Below are 19,494 nucleotides of genomic sequence, written 5' to 3'. Positions count from 1 at the left end.
TAGAAATGAGAGCTACGAAACACGAAACCTGCTGTTGGTGCTCCTTCCGTGCCATTATCAAGGTGATGCGCTGCCTGTCTGGGTTTGCGACAGGCAGCGCAGTTGCTTTCATTCTGCTTATTTGAGGACGCTGCTTTATGATGCGGGTGTGAGCGCACTCACGTGGTATTTTTCATACTTCGTGAGGTTGTTTTGCCAGTCGGAAAAAATTGTACGCAATTTTAGTACGTCGCTGAAAACACCGCGGTTAGATGTCATTTTTGGTGCCTACAAATGCGTCATTGAGACTTTGAAAATTAGGACAGTACTTCTCTAGTTAGATAATTAATTGCAATTACCGAATTAAATCTCAGTAACGAAATAATTACTGGCGTCTACTCGACTGTACTGGAAACAATATGCACTAGGTTTTCTTCGAGTAACGCAAATACTCTTCTTTAAAGTCTTGGTGCATGATAGTTGGGTCACCCTGTATAATTCACTCAGTCACCGAAATGAGGCCAAGCCGGAATCACTCGAAATCAGAATCAACAGCATTCATGCGCAGCAGCGCTTATACTCGCGCTCACAAGAAAGAGAGAGGCTGCAGTTTCGCCAGAAAGGCGAAGCAGTATTAGCGATAGCCAAGTATGCGACAATTAGACGAAGGAAGATTACACCACCGAGAGGACTCAGGCTGTGAAATTGTACTGTATCCTACTATCAGGTCTTGTATATACTCATATAACGCCCTCACTTCAGCGCTCAATTCCTCCTCGAGGTCACACGAAGTTTCAAGTGCAAGAAATATATATATATATATATATGGGGTTCGGAAAGCTGGTTGGGCCCCATTCCTCCTCACCCCCCCTACCCCACCGGAAAAAGGAAATCTCTCTGCCTATGCTTGCTTGCACCACTGCTGTTTGCGTAGTAGACACAGAACACATAGGGGGAGGTGTTTGCTTCAGGCATTGTTGTGCGCCATACTTCATAACCCCTGAGAGGCTTGAGAATATTCATTACCTCACATGGCATATCGCATCGTGGCGGAAGTTTTAAAATTTAATTGAATTATGGGGCTGCACGTGCCTTAATCACAATCAGATTATGAGGCACGCCGCAGTGGTGAACTCCGGATTAATTTTGAGACCATGGTGTTCTTAAACGTGTTCCTAAGGATAAGTGCACGAGTGTTTTTTTTATTTATTTATTTCGCTCCCGTCCCGCGCTCGGGATCAAACCTGCGACCTCGAGCAGTGCCATAGCCGCAAAGCTACCGCGGTGAGCACAAAAGTGTTGATTTTATAGTGTGGCGACTTCCGTACGGTCGCCTAGACGCTACGGTGCGCTTTAATGCGGTTCTGCTTTTGCACGCCTGCGCAAGTTGTCCGCTTGACAAAGTTGCTTGGTGTTTATTTTTCAGAAATAGCAGAAACGTGCCGTACCGTCCCTCGAACTTAAATTTATCCCGTTTTCCTGCAACCGCTGTCGTGTCTAGTAGTAGCCTTTCCTTGCCTTCTGCCTTATGAGAGAGGAGGAAAGGCACGCCGCGCACCCTTTCCTCGAATACTTTGTTTAGCGAAAAACAACAGACACAAGAAAGACGACAGGACTTGTGTCTGTTGTTTTGCGCTAAACAAGGTATTCATGGATTCGCACCAACTAGCCCGCCAACGCATTGAGCTGAACCACCCTTTCCTCCTCGCCCTATATGAAAAGGTTTCGCCACCACATGCATTACATTCGACGTTACCGGTGATTCGAATCAAGAATGAGTACGGATAACTCTAGGGTAACCAACGGGCAGCAAAGGATCAAAGCTGGGACCAGGGCGATCCGTGGATTGGGGCCGCCGAGGCCAGAGCGTGCACTGGGGCGCGTATTGCCAATAAGTACAGCGGGGCGTGGCACTTGCAGAGACAACGGACGTTTGCGCGCATGCGCATGTAAGAGCGGGTGCAAGAGAGGAAATGTGCGGACTTTTGCTCTTTGAATATACGACTCTGCCTAGGCACTACGGAGGAGTTTCTTAGCGCGTGTTGTATGCGTTTGTCCCCTATAGGCGCGCCGGCACAAGTCGCGGGGCGCTGTAGTGCTGAACTTAGCATCTCAAGTTCGCGGCTGCACGCAATTATATTTATTCAATCGTGTTTTTTTTACTAATTAAAACAACGTGTCATTATTTCGCATTATTGGCAGCGCCTCCAGGACAGCGAAGCGGCAACGGGGACATTAAAGCTAGAACCCGGACTGGTCCGTGGGTTGGGGCTCGCAGAGGCTTGCGCGTGCCGCCCTGCTTCCAGCTCTGATCCCCCCAATACCGCTTGGGTGCCCTGGAGATCCTGCGCCACCTGTTTTAATATAACCTCAGGTGCTCTCCTGAGGCCTCCGTTTGCCGGTTACATGTGCACTCCTGGAGTAGTGATTGTAAAGAATGCAATCTATCGTCGCGTCTAAAAAAGCGACCCGCGACTTATACAACACCAGTCAGAACCTTGTCCCTTCAGACACAGCGATCACCAAATGGGGCATCCGTATCCACTGCCTCACCGCGCGGGCAGCCAGCGGCGGAGAGTAAACAAACTTGACCGCACTCCGCAATGCCGGCATGTCTAGGGGGCAAACGCATACAACACGCGTTAAGAAACCTCCTCCGTTGTGCCTATAGGCAGACTCACATATTCAAGGAGTAAAGGCCCCCAGATTTTCTCTTTCGCACCCGCTCTTACTTGCGCCTGCGCATAAACGTCGAGCGCCGTGAAAAGCGCCACGCCCCGCTGTACCTACTAGCAATTGTAAAAACGCCACCGGGGGCGGTGTCAGCGATCTTACCCCCTCCCCCCCCCTTTGCACGGGCAGTCCAGGTTCTATAGCTTCGGTATCCTGGAGGCCCCGCCACTTAAAGTATACTAAATATTTACAGGTTGTTTACTTGCACTGGCAGCTCGATTTGCGAGCGGCACGAGAGAAGGAACATGCCTGCCGCCTGGAACGTCTTGCGAAGAAACTCGGAGAAGTGCTTACTGGTTGCATTCACGCGCAAGGCAATTAGACCATGCGTCATTAGAATTAATGGGCACGCAATCAATTACGACAAGGCCTACCGCTTTCTGGGCGTAATAATATATAGCGATCGACCTCTCTTGGAGCCCTCATATCTATTTCAAATATAAATTCGCCATGATCACCCTTGTCCTAAGATTTCTCGCGGAAAAGTCGTGGGGTGCATCTGTACAAGCGATGCTTCAACTCGACACCGCACTGTTCATAGGTATCCTACGCTATAGCTTACCTCTGCTTGGTAGGACCTGTAAAACGAGCATTCGTACGCTTCAGTCAGTACAAGCTCAAGCACACATTATGTCTAGGCCTTCCGAAGTGTACATCTTTTCCGGCGACTTTGGTCATCGCTCATGATCACCCAACAACAACATACGTTCGTGTCGACGCTTTCAGGATACACATCAGACACTTTGCCCGGCTTCCATCACACCATCTCACCTCCCATTCTGCGGGTAAGCCACGTTTTGCATTCAGCAATATTATTGCTGCTCATCATGCAACTCTATCGTCTAACTTCACGCCTGCAGCAAGGTCATCTTTACCGCTGTGGTGGCTGCAACCCCTCCAAGCCCTTCTTATTCCTGGTATCAAAAATAAAACCGAGTAGTCATCTTTAGCCTCGCAACAAACCATACTACTATACCTGCTTGAGAAGCACAGTGGATGCCTGCACACCTACACGGATGGTTCTGTTTTACCTGCAAGCTCATCGGGTGCAGGGGTCGGTCCCGCGAGATCCGTCGCCAAGAAATTCAAGACATATCTCATTTGACGTCATCGATGACTGCAGAACTCGCTGCCCTCCGTGCAGGTCTGGAGTTCCTATTTCAAGAACTGTCACAGGCATGGTCCACCTTCTCTGAAGGCAGCTCTCCAGTGTCTTAGATGACAGTTTTATTACTAACATAATGAACAATTAGTCGCTGACTTAAAACTACTTCATCACCATGCAATCGACAAAGGTCACAGCACAGAATATATATATTAGTGGATATCCGGCCATTGCGGCATATATATGGTAGTGACCGTGCGAATGAAGCCGCCCTATCTGCCCATAACGGTATCCATTGTATAGCAATCTCACTGTCGAGAACCGACTCATCTATAAGTCTTCGCTCGCTAACACGCGAGCTTACAATGGCACAAAGGAACACGGCGGAATTTACAAACCCTCGTCTCTATAATTCGGATCCGCATCGATCTACAGCTTCGTCTTCCGCCCAAGCCGAACAAACGCTTCTGTGCCGCCTGTGACTTGGCATGGCCTGCACAACCACGCTTATTCATTTCGCATTGGAATGACCGACAGTCCTATCTACACACCACAACAGTGGCTGCGAGAAGACGACAGAACCTTTTCGTAATTCGCAAGTGCCCTTCTCTGCACTACACATTCGTCCAACTATTGGTAGCCCTGATCATGGTTCAAATGAAGACGAAGTGTTAGTTACACATGCTGGGAGTTGTCTCTTGCACGTGGTTTCGTCGCAAGAGCCACGTATCCATTTTCCACGTCATAATTAAGACACGCAATACTGCGCTTGTACACGTTGTTGGCAAAAATTTACTAAGCCCCTATTAGCTGGGTGGACTGCCCCGCAAGAAAGCTAGCTTTAAATTATGAATAAGTTCGATTGCGCATCTCCTTTGTGAATGCCCTCGCTTCAGAGCGCCTTGAAAAGAACTCTCAACCACATTAGAAAGACTAGAAAAGCGCTCTTTGTCGGAAGCGAGAATCCTCAGATATTGGTCGAGACCGTCCTCAGTAGAGGAGTTGAACGCGTTGTTGCGCTTGTTGAGGGCCAGTGGACCGAGTGACAGCCTTTGAGAAAGGTCGCGCGCTACATCGCACTGATGCAGTATTTTCTTTTTCTTGTCTTTTTTTTTTTTGTTCGTGTGCCTACCACTTTTTGTTTTCTTTACCCCCCTTACCCTAGCACAGGGTAGCCAGCCGGTCTTGCATGCATTGGATAACCTCCCTGTCTTTCACTCTCTTCGATCCTCTCCTCCTCCTGCAACGAATAGCTCCTCTTGTACTGCTTGTACTTATGGCCCTTTTATGTCCTGTCAACTGATTACTCCATGACTCACATATAACAAAGCCGAGTTAGCTAGTTGGGGCGTTGTTTCAGAATGCAAAGCAGATTCAGCACAAATGCACAACGTATACAAGAAGGGTAGACGTAGAAGTTGATGTTGAGCGCTTCTTGTCCCTTGTGCATTCGCGCTGCATGTATCAAGTATGCATTCAGGAATCACAGTTCCTACGCCTGTCTAGTCTTGCTCCGTTGTCCGTACACGCTTGTTCCGCACGTGCCGCAGTGCCTACTTCATTTTTGTGAGTACAGGGGGATACACGCACCAGGATACACGGTCAACAGAGACATTACCTTGTCTTCTGCTGTTCACGCAGCATGAAGCGGACTTATTTCCGGCCCTTGACGCAGCAGTGCTATACAGTGGATGCTTGGAACGACTCGCATTTTCTGAGGTGCCCCTCGCCGTGGACATGGGGTACGTCAGCTTTATTCACCCATCACTTGCTCCTCAATCAATCAATCAATCAATCAATCAATCAATCAATCAATCAATCAATCAATCAATCAATCAATCAATCAATCAATCAATCAATCAATCCAATAGAGCTTCGGCTGGGCGCCTCGTGGGACCCACGGCGTACCATGGTGTTTTTCGACACGGGATCTCTGGCCACCGTTGTGCACCAAGCGCGCACCTGTCCCGCTGACAAGCTGACCGCCGTGTCACTCCAGCCAGGGAAGCTTCTGACCGTCGTCGTGAGTCAGGTATTACGCTCGTACAACTCTCATCTGTCTGCATAATAGCACTTTCGTGAGCCACTAGCACAGGTGGAAGCAAGCGTATTCTGCTTGCGGCTTTCACAGTCCGGGTGCTTTCGTCGCGGCCAAATCAGTTACAAGTACTTTTAATCTCACTAGTGTCGCGTTGTCGAATGCTTGGAAGCGCCTCCCGTGCCCGTGTTTTCGGTTGTGAAGGCTGGAAAATACTGCTCCTTTAATTCATACATTGCCCGTGACAAATTGGCTCTTCACAAAAAAAAAAAAAAAAGAAGAAGAAAGATGAGTAACAAGAAGAAAGAAAGGCGCCGTATAGTTGCACGGATATTACTGACTTTTCTTTCTTATAATTTGACAGACGCAGAAAATTAATGCAAACTTCATAATCGTTATTATCAATCAAAAGGCAGCCTGTAAACGTGATGATTCTTTGCACTAGAGACTAGATGGCATGTCGAACTGCAAGGTCGCATGCACTGCAGTGCATTATCAAAACTGCGCATCAATATATAGTTAATAAAAATAACGTTTTCAAGTCTGCGGTCTCTCATGCTTGACGTACATAGGAGTCAAGACGGCACTCTCATGCAATAACTGAAATGTAACGATGCCATACGTTGTGCTGCCTGCTGAAGCAAAAAAAAAAAAAAAAGCAAAGGTGGGGGGGGGGGGGAGGAGAGAATAAGGCAGGATAACGCCTAAATTTTTAAATTAGGAAACAGACAGACTGACTGAGAGAGGCTGAATTTACGAAAGAATGATAAACGTACATAAACAGCAAATTTGGTGGTATTAGAATGATTTCGAATACACGATGGGCAATTTGGTGAGTTACCCAATAAATGATTGCGAAGAAATAGCGTAGTACCCTCCTTGTGTCACAGAGTTATTAGAAAGCTGTCATGCAGACGTTCCTGTGGCTAAAGCCCAATACAGAGGCGGCGAAAGAGCGAATATTTGATTATTTACAGGAATATCTAATTATTTCTTCTGTGATTTGCAAATCGACGGCAGTTCAGTAAAAATGGTCAATGTTTTCAGGCTCCTGACAGGCATATGGCATGGAGGGGACGGCGCCAGACCAGACCTGTATAGATAAATAATTTATGGTGGGATACTGTAGCGTAATCGTGTAAGGGAGAATTCCAATTTACGTGTGAGACGCCATTGATTGTCTTATGGGAAAAGCAAATGGTTAAATTCCTGTGTTGGGATCTTCAGTTTTGAAGAATCTTGAAAGAAAATTTTCGAAACCTAGCCGCAGTGACATAAACCGAAGTCAGCATAAATGACACAACTGCATAACTGGTTCATCAAAGGTTATCCGTGCGAGTGTGTCAGCCATTTTGTTTTAAAATATATCACGATGACCTGGTACCGATAGCAATCGCACCATCGTAAGTTTGGATAGATTATTGATTTAAGTGCATTCAATACAGTAATGTCTAAAGATGAAGCAAGTGATGTGTGTACCGACGAAATATATTAGGTCACTATAACAGCTGCCGAATAATTTAAAGAAAGTTTTCGAAGAGTTAAAATAATCGCCAATAATTCAGCCTGAAATATGGGTATAAACTACGGAACATGTAATGTGCATGACCAGGATAATGACTCAGCTAATGCACCCGCGCCCGCTTTGTCTTCACACATTGGTGCATTAGTCGCGATTACATTATTGATCTTGTAACATGCCGTTTTTACATATGTAGTGGGCAGAAGTTTGACATTAGATGGGAATATATAACCAAATTCAATATTTATATTAGGCAATGGTTTATCTGGACAAATGATTTCCCGCATATTAACTTCTAATGGTTCTAACTCAGCTTGCGCATACAAAACCTGAGGTTTATACGAAAGGGACCATGGATCATTAAAAAAAAGAGCACTTGTTTCGCTAATAAATACAAACTGTGATCATCTTAATGAAGAGTCGTAAATATCTAAATATGTTTTTACTGAGAGGATGCGGAATCTGCAGGCAAGAGTAGGCAACAGTCGTGCTTCTAAAACATTATTTGCAACCAATTTTGGTAATGCAATTCCGAAGAGCCTCCCGCTCTATAAGAATGAGTAGATTAATCTTGTATGCTGCCCATCAACGAATAGCACGCACCCGAATTCCGGTATTGGTCGAACGTAGATGCGATAAATCATGATGAGAGTGTCCAGCTGAGTAGCCCAGAGTGGTGTCGGCCGAGCTTGCTTATCATGCCAACAGTGCGCGCTGCCTTAGGTTTAACATGGTCAATGTGACTGCGCCAGCTCAGTTTTGCATCATAACACCCAGATATTTGATAGAGTCAACTTGAGGAATTATTTCTTGACGGTATTGGAGAGAACCGGTACATTCAAAGAAAAAAAAAAGACAAGGAACTAAAGCGGCGAGGCAGGCTACAGTTGGTTGCTTGATTTCGCATCCATCTTTGCAGCGCGGACTTGAAAAACACTCACACAGAAGGCAACAAGTAGACTGGACTAGCGCAGCGCTCGTCCAGTCCACTCGTTTCTTGCTGCGTTTTACAAATCCGCGCTGCAAGCATGGATGCGAAATCAAATAACTTTCGCTGACATTTATTGACATTCAAATGTCGAAACTGGAGGCGGCAACGCTAGCTATGCTGCGCCGTTTTTTATCGTTTGGCAGCTGACTGCCCTCATATGATATCTGTAGAACGGAAACCCCCAAATCTGCACAACGCTCACGGTTAAAACTAAGCACATGAGGTGTGGGCGTATAGCGGGCTGCACGCGCGTAGCTGAAACCACTGATCTCTATTATAATCTATTATAGTGGAAATCAGTGGCTGAACTGCTCAGACTTTCAGTATAAGGCTTGTTTAAAGATCATTTTGTGAAAACAACGGTTGTGAACTAAAGCCGTTAATATCTTTTTCTGATGCTTCCATGCCACCAATATCTTGAACAGCGGCGCGTCGAACGTCTTCCATCGCCGTACAAGTCTCAATGTTCCGACTACATCGCCCGCGGCATCTACCCTGCTTTTGAAGGCTACCTGAACTATGACGTGAGTAGAGGATTTGAAACCTTCCCTAAGATTTCGATGTTAGACGCGTAGATTTACAGCACAATGTATGCATTCGCATATATAGACCTCATAGCTATGCCCCCCTTCGATTACTCTATTTGTTTTTATTTATCGATACTGTCAGCCTTTTTCGGGCTCTTTCAAGTAGTGGGTCACAATTGGTGAGTGCTAGAACTTAATTATAACACTAAACAAAACAGAGTTACCAATGTCAGCAAAAGTGATTAAGAAGCAGCAAATATAAAATAACACATAAAAGATACAATTAAATACAAGATTTATAATACAAGATTGTTATTACACAATACAACCTTTCCAATAATCCATAATAATACATAATGCAGATATATAATACAAGATTTAATCGGACTCTATCTTGCAACTGAACTTTTATATGCACTCTGTGTTCACAATTTATAAGGGCATGATGGAGGAAAAAAGGAAAACTTAAATGTGTTGCAACGCCAGATTAGTTGTCTAGTGTGGTGATTACGATTAGTTCTAGATAAGTGACGGTGAGGGCATCTTTATGTATTGTTATTATCTATGTCTAATCAATCAATCAATCAATCAATCAATCAATCAATCAATCAATCAATCAATCAATCAATCAATCAATCAGCCCCTTACAGAAAGAACATTGTCGACCAGTCTTAGTAATACTTTCCAATATCAATTGAAGAAGGCGACCTTAACTGAATAAAACCTAGTATGGTTACACTATAGTATAATCATTGCGCGCGGTTGTCAGCGTTCTTTTATTTGCGCTATCTCAAACTCCGTGACCAACCTTCAGCGCGCTTCTTTGAGCATCTCTTTTCTTTTCGTGCAAAGCTTCGAACATATCTAAATACAGATCCAGTAAAGGCACAACGATTTGAATATTATTTATTTATTTATTTATTTATTTATTTATTTATTTATTTATTTATTTATTTATTTATTTATTTATTTATTTATTAGTTACCTGCATCGCCCCGTAGGGCATTACAGCAGGGAGGTTACAGATTAGAATAAATACATGAACAAATTATTTCAATGCGTGGAAAAAAGCATCATTTTCTGTGATCAATACAATGCTCGATGGCCAACTGTTCCAATCTCGAACAGTTCTAACAAAAAAGGAATAACGGAAGACATCACTCCTACGAGAAAATTCCCTGAACTTCAAACAGTTGTCAAGTCGCTTAGGTATGTAGTGTGATGCCTGGATATATTGTTCGCGGTTTATACCTGCTTTAGAATAATAAACATCGTGGAAAAATTTTAATCTGATATGCCTTCTACGATCCTTCAGCTCTTGCCATTTAAGTTTAAGTTTGCTTGCGTTCTGTCATGCTAAGCTGCCGGCTATAGTTACCAAGAACAAATCTAAATGCCCTATTCTGGATTTTTTTCTAATTTATTTATAAGCTCAGATGTGTGTGGGTCCCAACAAACACATCCATATTCAAGTATTCAACGTACATGACTGAAATACAACTGCGTTTTTAAGTTACTCGGTAATTGACTAAAATTTCGCCGCAAGAATCCCTAAACTGATGCTGCCTTATTTCCAATATAGTTAACGTGCTTGTTCCATCGTAAATCAGAAGTAAAAAACACACCTAGATATTTAAATTCCTTGCTTATGTTTATAGTTAAATCATGAATTCTATACCTATACGGATGATCAGCTAGTTTTTTTGTGAAGGTGACGTGAACAGTTTTATTTATATTCAATGACATATGCCAACGCACATACCAGCCTGCTATAGTATGCAAGTCAACTTGCAGGATTCATGAATCGGAAATGGAGTCTACGGCTCTATAAACAACGCACTCATCGGCAAACATCCTGAATGAACACTGTATACCAATTGAAATATCATTAATATACAACAAATAATATATGCCCGGCATACGAACGAGAAAACAACCATTTCAGTCCGTGATCCCCTTGCTCTAAAGCCATTTGTGAGGTCGGTGCGGTGAATCCTTACACAAAATTATGCACCTATCCAACGCATATCTTGTAATCTGTCCGAAGCGAAGGTTTCGTGAAGCAGTTGATGAAATGCTATAGGCTTGCCTATTTCATTCCGGCGTCTTTGGCGTAAAGGAAACTGGCAAGGCCGCACGCATTCTCTCGCGCACCAGTGGTATATACACGCAATGCGACACTCGCGGCGATTATCTCGATGATAGCTATAGATGGCACGATCGGTTAGGCCCCGTGTGATTTCGGCCTGTACTGGTTTGAGCATCGCGCTGCTTTGCTGGGGGACCGAGTTCAACCCAACCATCAGGCGCGTAAATCAATTTCTTTTAAGTATGAGCTATTCGGCAGGACAGCAGTAGCACCCAGCAACCATGGTCAGGAAAGTCCGAGCAGGGTTCGCTTTAATACGGCTAAGTAAGCAAGCATGCAAAGGTCGCTTTAAAATTAGACACAAACACTCGCGCATCCTGCAGGCGCAAACCCCCCCCTTCACACGTACACTGAACTGAATGACTCGATCCTCAAGTAATCACTATCTCTGATATTTTCACACCTGCATGGCAGAATGCCCTCTCTCTGGAACTGCGGTTGCTATTGCTTAAAGCTTATCACAACGTGAGTGTTGAAAGGCGTCATTGTGCATGCGAGCCAACAGGAACTCGCGAATCGAAGCTGGTTGCGATAAGAGTGGCGATGTGCGCTTGTTGTTCTCGAAACGAGCGAGTTGTAGCGCGGACATATGGAACAAGAACACGAGAAGGCACGAAAAAGTAGACACGTACGTAGCGCGACGTGTGTCTTTCCTTTCGTGCCTTCTCGTGTCCTTGCTCCTTGTGCGCGCAACAACTCGGTCGTTGCGTCTCATATACTGGGTGTTCGAAAAGTAATTGCTCAGTGGAAATGGTCTTCTTGCGTTGTCATATCGGCACGTAAAAAGACTGAGATTTCATTCACAATCAGCATCATATTTCGAATGCGTAAGCATTTCTGTGCTTACCCAACGACAAAAACTGTCCGTCACGTAAGACGAATAGCTATGAAGCAATTGATGTATAAAACCAAACGAATTCGAAAGGAAAAACGTTGGAAGTGGTGAGTTTCGAACCTACGACTCCACGCTCAGAAGCCGGGTGTCTTACCCACTGGGCTAAATATGAACGTTTATTTAAACGCGTAAGAATTTCTATGCCTACCCAACGAGGAAAACCATCCGTCCGCCAGTCCGTCCGTCACGTAAGGTGAATCGCTATAAAGCAAATAATGTATAAAACAAAACAAATTCGAAAGGAAAAACGTTTGCGGTGGTGATTTTTGAACCTACGACCTCCACGCTCACAAGCCGGGTGTGTTACCCACACGGCTAAACACACACTTCTTTTTTCTTTATTGCTTATAAATAATGTCAGAGATGTAGAACACACACTAGATATAATAAGTAGATGCAAAAACGGGCAAAACAAGCACACTATGACATGTATCAATGTTACGTTGCACTAACGATTCAGGTTAGTGCTCAATTTTAGACAGTGAAACAAACAAACCAAAAACAAAAAGGATAGAGTACTTTTAGAATTATTTTATTTCAACCAGTCGGTCCGACCATACGACCTAAAATGTCTTCGTCGTACTGGGGCTTTTTGTAAACTGCGTGCAACTTAGTACGACTTTCAATAAAATATCAACGAACAGGTCGCGCATCAACGTCGCAGTTCCTAACAGACATGCGGCTGCGCCAGATGTTGTGGAGGCCAAGGATTAAGAAAATGTCATATTTTAAGTAATCTGGTTCGATTTCCAAGAAGCGGATTCCATGTTAATTCAACGGTAGGTCTTTTTTCAGCGTCTGCTGGAGCGCATCCCAGAAAAGGAAAGCGTCCCAGCAGTCTAGGAAGACGTGTTCGATTGACTATAGGGCTTCCTGCACAACCATCAGTCTATACCCATATCTATACAATACAATCTATACCTAAAGCACATTCCAGAGTAAAAAAAAAGAATATGGGGTTTTACGTGCCAAAACCACTTTCTGATTATGAGGCACGCCGTAGTGGGGGACTCCGGACCACCTGGGGTTCTTTAACGTGCACTTAAGTACACGGGTGTTTTCGGCCCCATGGAAATGCGGCCGCAGTGGCCGGGATTCGATACCGCGTCCTCGTACTTAGGATCCCAACACCATAGCCACTAGGCAACCACGGCAGGTCACCTTCCAGCGTACTATATATACATGCGATATGGATGTTAGTGAAAATGGTCCTACCCTTAATACCGCACATTTGATGCGTTTCCGCGATGTCCGATATAGTAGACTGCAACCTGGCAGCAAGAACTTTCATGATACTTTTGTAGTCGACCTTGGCTAGTGTTATTGGCCTGTAGTCCTTTACAGTTCTTACCTAACATAAGTCCTTCCCCAACGGGATAAAAACGGTGCGCGCCCGCGAAAAGCATGGGGGTAGCGAACCCCTGGCAAAAGGTTGAGTGATTACTTCCGGGTGTATGATAGCAAAATTATGTTTAAATGCTTTATATAGTGCCACCGTTAGCCCATACGGCCCTGGGGACTTTTCAGAATTTAGGTAATTAGTAGTGCTTTCTCTTTCACCTACGGTGATGTCTTGCGATAATGCTTCGCGTACTTCACTATCCAGCGTGGGGAGGACGTCAAGAAATTTCGTGTCAAAACCTGCATCTTTATGTTCTCCGTCGCGTGAACAGTTCCGAGTAATAATAAGCGAAAGCACTTCTCAGCACGGCATCATCTGTACAGACATTGCCCTCATGCAAATTTCAATGCTGAGCAGTATCGAAGATGCATGTATCTTAGATACTATCTTAGATTCTCTTTGGGTATCTCGTATCTGTATCATGATACATCTGGCAAGACGTGTATCAGCATCTGCATTTCCGATACATGAAAGAATGTATCGCGTGTCTTAAGGTACAAGATACTGGCTATCGCAACATTCCCGTGCGAAACGATAAACATTGGCTGAACTCAGCTTCTCGAGCTGATACTGCTGCCACTAAGCCACCTGAACAAAACTAAAGGCAGCGGCATTCTTTTATCTTTCCACCAGAGCCCCCCTGCGAGGGCAGGCGATGAGGTCTGCGCGTAAACGTATATTGCGTAAATGGTAACACATTTAGGGACAAGGTAAAACTGTATTTGCGTCATCGTGCAGAGGCTTCTTATTGACGTTCTTGTTATTAGATGGCGATCCGCTAGCTGGTCGACAAGCAGAGCAGCGACTCAAATCGATCACAAACACGACAAGCAAAAACCTCTGTACAGCGCAGCGTTTAAAGAGCTTTCGGGTTAAGCAGCTAAAGCAACCCTAATAAGTTGTTTCGGAATGAAAATATTATACTTTGAGCAAGAAAGACGAAATCTTTCCAAAGCAAACAAGGTTGGTCGAACTTGAGAAATTTCCTATCAAACAATTTTCGTGCATACGCGTGTTCTGCTACATTATATAGATCTATAATAAGAAATTTGCAAGTATGTCGAATTATCTTAACATACAAATGGAAAGTATCGGGTCGGATACAATAACTGTTGTGGTATCTTGTATGTGTATCTCAAATACTTGTTGCCCGAATATATTGTACCGTATCATGATACAATTGGAAATTACCTTTGCACAGCCCTGCATGCAATATCTCCGTAACCTCGTTACCTCGCGCGTACTTATTTTCTGCCGCGAGCGCACACCGACTTGGGATCTCAGCTCGCAGAATTTTCTCAGTGCGAGCGAGTACCGAAGCCCCTTCATATTTTTGAATGTCAATGGCCTCGATTTTCCCTTTTCTGTTCCTAATTCTGCTGTTAGGGAACCCGGTGCCTGTGTTTCGTCCTCAACTATACTCTTGGAGCAAACTTCTGAGCCGCGCTATTCCTCCCTGCGCCCCTCATAGCGAATTTCGCCCGATCGTTGAATTGCTGCCATTTTTATAGAAACCTTAAACGCCTCCCATTTTTCAGCCGAGCTGGGTGACACACCTTCAGCAACCAAACGGAGCTCGGTCTTTATATTCTGTACAAACTTTTCATCACGCAGGAAGTTAACATTGAGCTTCCAGAGTTTCCAATTGAAATTGTACGTTCTTCCTTTGCTTTCGTCGTATATTGCACATATAACCAGAGCATGATCGTTAAGTGAGACTGTTTCAATTATGTAATATTCGCAGAGTGCTGCGAGATCAAGTGAGAGGTAGGCCCTATATACACGCTCGCATGGCTGTTACCTTGGAAGTGCGCGTATAGTGCATTGAGAAGCCTCCATTAGTGAACTGCACGGCATCTTCTAATAAATGCTTGCCGACACACTCCTTCAGAAAAGCAATTGTTCTATTGTTACCGTTATGTTTGGAACGATCTTCAGGTTGCAGGAAACGATTGAAATATCCTAAAACTATACAATGGCTATTGGTATCGAAATATTTAGCTGTTTCTTGGAAAAATGTAGGCATTCATTGCACTCAGTGGGTGCGTAAATACATATGACCCCGACATGCATGTTCCCCCTTCGAGTACAAAATCGCCACCACAAAACACCCGCGTGCACAACCAACAACAGTATCAACTACTACACTAATCGAATTTCGCAAAAATAAAATGCAACCTGCTGAAGTGCCTGCCACGTCGCTAACACAAACGCTGTACCTTTTGCGGGAAGGGTTAATCCTATTGTTGTCGGTCTTGCTCTCACATTCCACTTTCGTCTGCTGCACGGCTACAATGCCCAATTCCTTCTGCAGCATCAACCGTTTAAGTTGGTTCTGGCTTTTCTTCCTGCCGAGGCCGCCCATCTTAAAGGACCCCTCACTGGGTCTTTGCCATTATGAGCTGACAAGCGCACTATAGTGCATACAATACGCGCGAACGACGGTGTCTGCTAAGTATTATATCCCTACGCGCCGCAAAAAGAGCTTAAATTTTAAGCCAAACGCCGTTTGCCCTTCTCGCGGGCGCCGCGCGATCCCAGCTGGAGAGTCGACGCATATCGTGCAAGTGCGCCTACGTACATGACAGTGCAGTGACGTCGCTCATAATGACACGTGACTTCGATAATTATTCGAGGCAACATCAGTTATTTGTTTAATATGTTGTTTCAATAGACTAATTAAAGTTTAGAGAAATAATAAAACATACAAACCGAATGGCCGCGTGTTTCTGTTCTACTTCGTAACCTAGCAAGAGAGGTGTACTTCCGTTTCGTCTGCTTGTTCCCACGTCGTGAAGTCGCGTGCGCAGAGTTGAGTTGTTGAGTTGAGTTGAGTGGTTGTAGGCTACTAGTGGGATTAGCCTTGCAGTAGCTGCCGGCAATTGCTCCACCGTAGCGACACTTAAAATACATAAATCATATAGATCAGACACAGACCTCACAACTACACATAGTCACTCCTAAGGTCACCATGTGGAGGCCGAATCCGTGTCCTGCAGGTAATTTAAAAGAAGGCGAGAAACCTCCTTCCTATCTAACTGGTTCCCGCGCGTGAAAACAACGTCCTGAAGAGAACTGTGGGGAATTCCTGTCTTCTTGAGGGACCCGAATAACACACTCCTTTCCGCGTTATACAGAGTACAGCACATAAGGTAATGTTCTATGCCACCGCACACACCACACGTTGAACATAATGGAGACAACGCCAGGCCAATCTTATGCATCCACGCAGGGGTGCGAGCAGAGCCCGTGCGAATGCGGAGCAGTAAAGTGGCTTGGTTTCTTTTGAGACCCTTGGTCACACATGGCTTGTGAGGTGAGCTCCACAAAGAGCTGAAGTGGCATGACACCGCTTCTCCAAAGAGTCTCTTGTCCTCTTGAGGCACTTTTCTCAAAGGATTCCCAGACAGCTCTCTATGGGCGAGGCTGTCCGCCATCTCGTTGCCTATGATACCTATGTGCGAGGGCACCCATTGGAATCGTATGGAGAAGCCTTTGATATGGAGATTGTGCACCGAGCGTAGGGAGCTTAGACATGAGGCACCAGTAGGGAACCCGTGCTCTAACCTTTGAAGGGCGGATTTCGAATCTGTAAGAATGACAACAGGTTGAGGCGTACAAACCATAGCTTCTTTAGAGCTGCCTCAATGGCAACGCTTTCGGCCGTTGTGGAGGACACGACTGCAGTGAAGCGAACCGACCAATCATATTTCAAAGAGGGAATGTGAAAAATAGCTGCACTAGATCCTCTGACCTTGTCCACAGAGCCATCAGCAAAAATTTGAAGATGACGTGCATATTCAGTTTCAAGATGTTCCAGTACGAGCGAACGCGTTGCCGCCAAAGGAGAAGTCCGCTTAGCACGAACGTGAGGAATTGTCGATGAACAATCGAGGCTCGCGAAAGACCAAGGTGGTTTCAACCTAGTTCGACCTCTAGCGTCAAGACCCAGGTAACCAAGAATATTAAGGGCCAAGTACGCTCGGGACTCAGGTCTCTTTCGAAGGCTCTGTAGAAGGGCTCGCCCGGCTATCGTCTGTTTGAGGCGGCCAATTTGCATCATTAACCTTTGTGAAGCGACTAGGCTAAGAGGTCTCGATAGAGACTCATAAAGTACTGCATTGTTAGGAGTAGTCTGCGGAACGCCAAGAGCCCTTCTTAGGCCCTTTCTGTGCAAAACCTCAAGTCGTTCCAGCTGTGATATCGAGGGGGAAACTAAAGGGAGCTGGTACATTATTCGACCCGTCACTAGCGCATGGTGCAGACTGATCATTGAAGAAGGGTGATTTCCCCATTGCTCACTTGCAACTCTACGGATCACATTGAGACGCGGTGATAGTGATGTCACAATAGAGTCCACAGCTCGTCGCCACTGTAGACGGTAGTCAATAATGACGCCCAAAAAGCGCTTGTGCTTCAACTGACGAAGGCAAGATTGATCAAGGTCTATCTTCAGCCGCGCATACCGTCTTCCTCCACCTGGAAACATGATGAAGCCAGATTTTTCCACCGAGAGAGTCAACCCAACACGTTGAAGGTAATCTTGAACTGAAAGTAATGAATGTCGAGCTATCAGAGCTAAACGCTTGTGTTGATATCCGCTTAACCAAATACAAATGTCGTCCGCATATATCGACATATGGATATGCCTGCAATGTTTTTGCACTTCGGCGGGAAGACCAGCCATTACAACATTAAACAGCGTCGGGGAAAGAACACTTCCCTGAGGTACAACTCGCGATACCGCCCTTTCGGTGCTTATGGTACTTCCTAACCTCACTTGAATTTTACGATCACTGATAAGTGAGTGAATGAATCGCAGAAGATAGCCCTGTACGCCTATGCCCTGCAAGCTATGTAGTATTGAGCTCTGAAGGACGCTATCATAAGCCTTTGATACGTCTAGGAAAACAGCTAGTGTTGAGAGGCCGAAAGCTCTTTGATGTTCAATGCGGCTTATCAAGTCGAAGACGCTATCTTGCGCGCTTAAACCTGTGCGGAATCCAGTCATGCATGTTGGCAGAGCCCTTCTATCTTCGAGCCACCATGATAAACGCTTACTTGCCAGCTTCTCCATGAGCTTAGCCACACACGACGTCAGTGATACAGGACGATACGAGGACAAGTCTGTCATTTCTTTGCCGGGCTTCAGCACTGGGATAACACAAGCCACCTTCCATGAAGGAGGAACGTCGCCAGTCTTCCATACTCGATTGAGATAGCTTAGGAGAATCTTCCAGTGTTCTGGAGGTAGGTTCTGCATCATCTGGTTGTTGATGCCGTCAGGACCTGGTGCACATCGACGCCGCAGGCTGCTGAGCGCTGTCTGTAGCTCTCGAAGTGTGAACTGGGCGTCCATAACAGACGTAGATGTTGCAGGCAGAGCACATGGATGAATTCCTGAGCTTGCACGTACAAATGCATCTGCAAATTCCTCTGCCAAGCACACGAGAGGTTTCTGTTTGAGCAGTGCAAGCGCTTCGAAAGGTTTACTAGGACGAGAGTCACCAGCAAGGCTACCAATGACTCGCCAAATTCACGTCATCGGTGAAAAAACAGTCAAGCTTGCGCAGAAGGATGCCCACTGCGACCTACAGAGCTTGTTCGTATGGCGTCGAATGGCAGAGTTAAGCCTGTCGAAGGTCGTGTTCAAGGATCTGTCATCCTTCTTCCGCATCAGTTGTCGCTTCGCCCTTCTGTGCGCTGCGCAAAGGTTCCTGAGTTTTAAATCCGGAGTGGAAAATGATTAGGCAACTTTACCGCCGTGGTAGCAGCCATCTTACCATAAATCATTCTGTCTATCACATCTCCAGAAACACTTGCAAGTTGCTCCCTGTATTTGTCCCAATTAACAACATGGCTCATTTTAGCGCCGCGCATATGGAAGTCGGCAGTAAACACTAAAATTGGATAGTGATCACTTCCCATGCGGTCAGGTGCAGTTGACCACTTCACACGGACGTCAGGTGAATGCAAGGTTAGGTCTATAGATGTGGCTGAGGCTGGGGGCCGGATGAAAATGGGACTTCCATCATTGGCCACGCACAGGCCCAAACTGTCGATAACTTCTACAAGTTTGCGTCCGCGGGAGTCTGTGTTCCTGTCACCCCAGACAGAGTGATGGGCGTTGAAGTCACTGCAGATAATTAGGGG

Source organism: Dermacentor andersoni, chromosome 1 (assembly GCF_023375885.2).
Source record: "Dermacentor andersoni chromosome 1, qqDerAnde1_hic_scaffold, whole genome shotgun sequence".
In the NCBI taxonomy this organism is placed as follows: Eukaryota; Metazoa; Arthropoda; class Arachnida; order Ixodida; family Ixodidae; genus Dermacentor; species Dermacentor andersoni.
Note: the sequence above shows the minus strand (reverse complement) of the source record.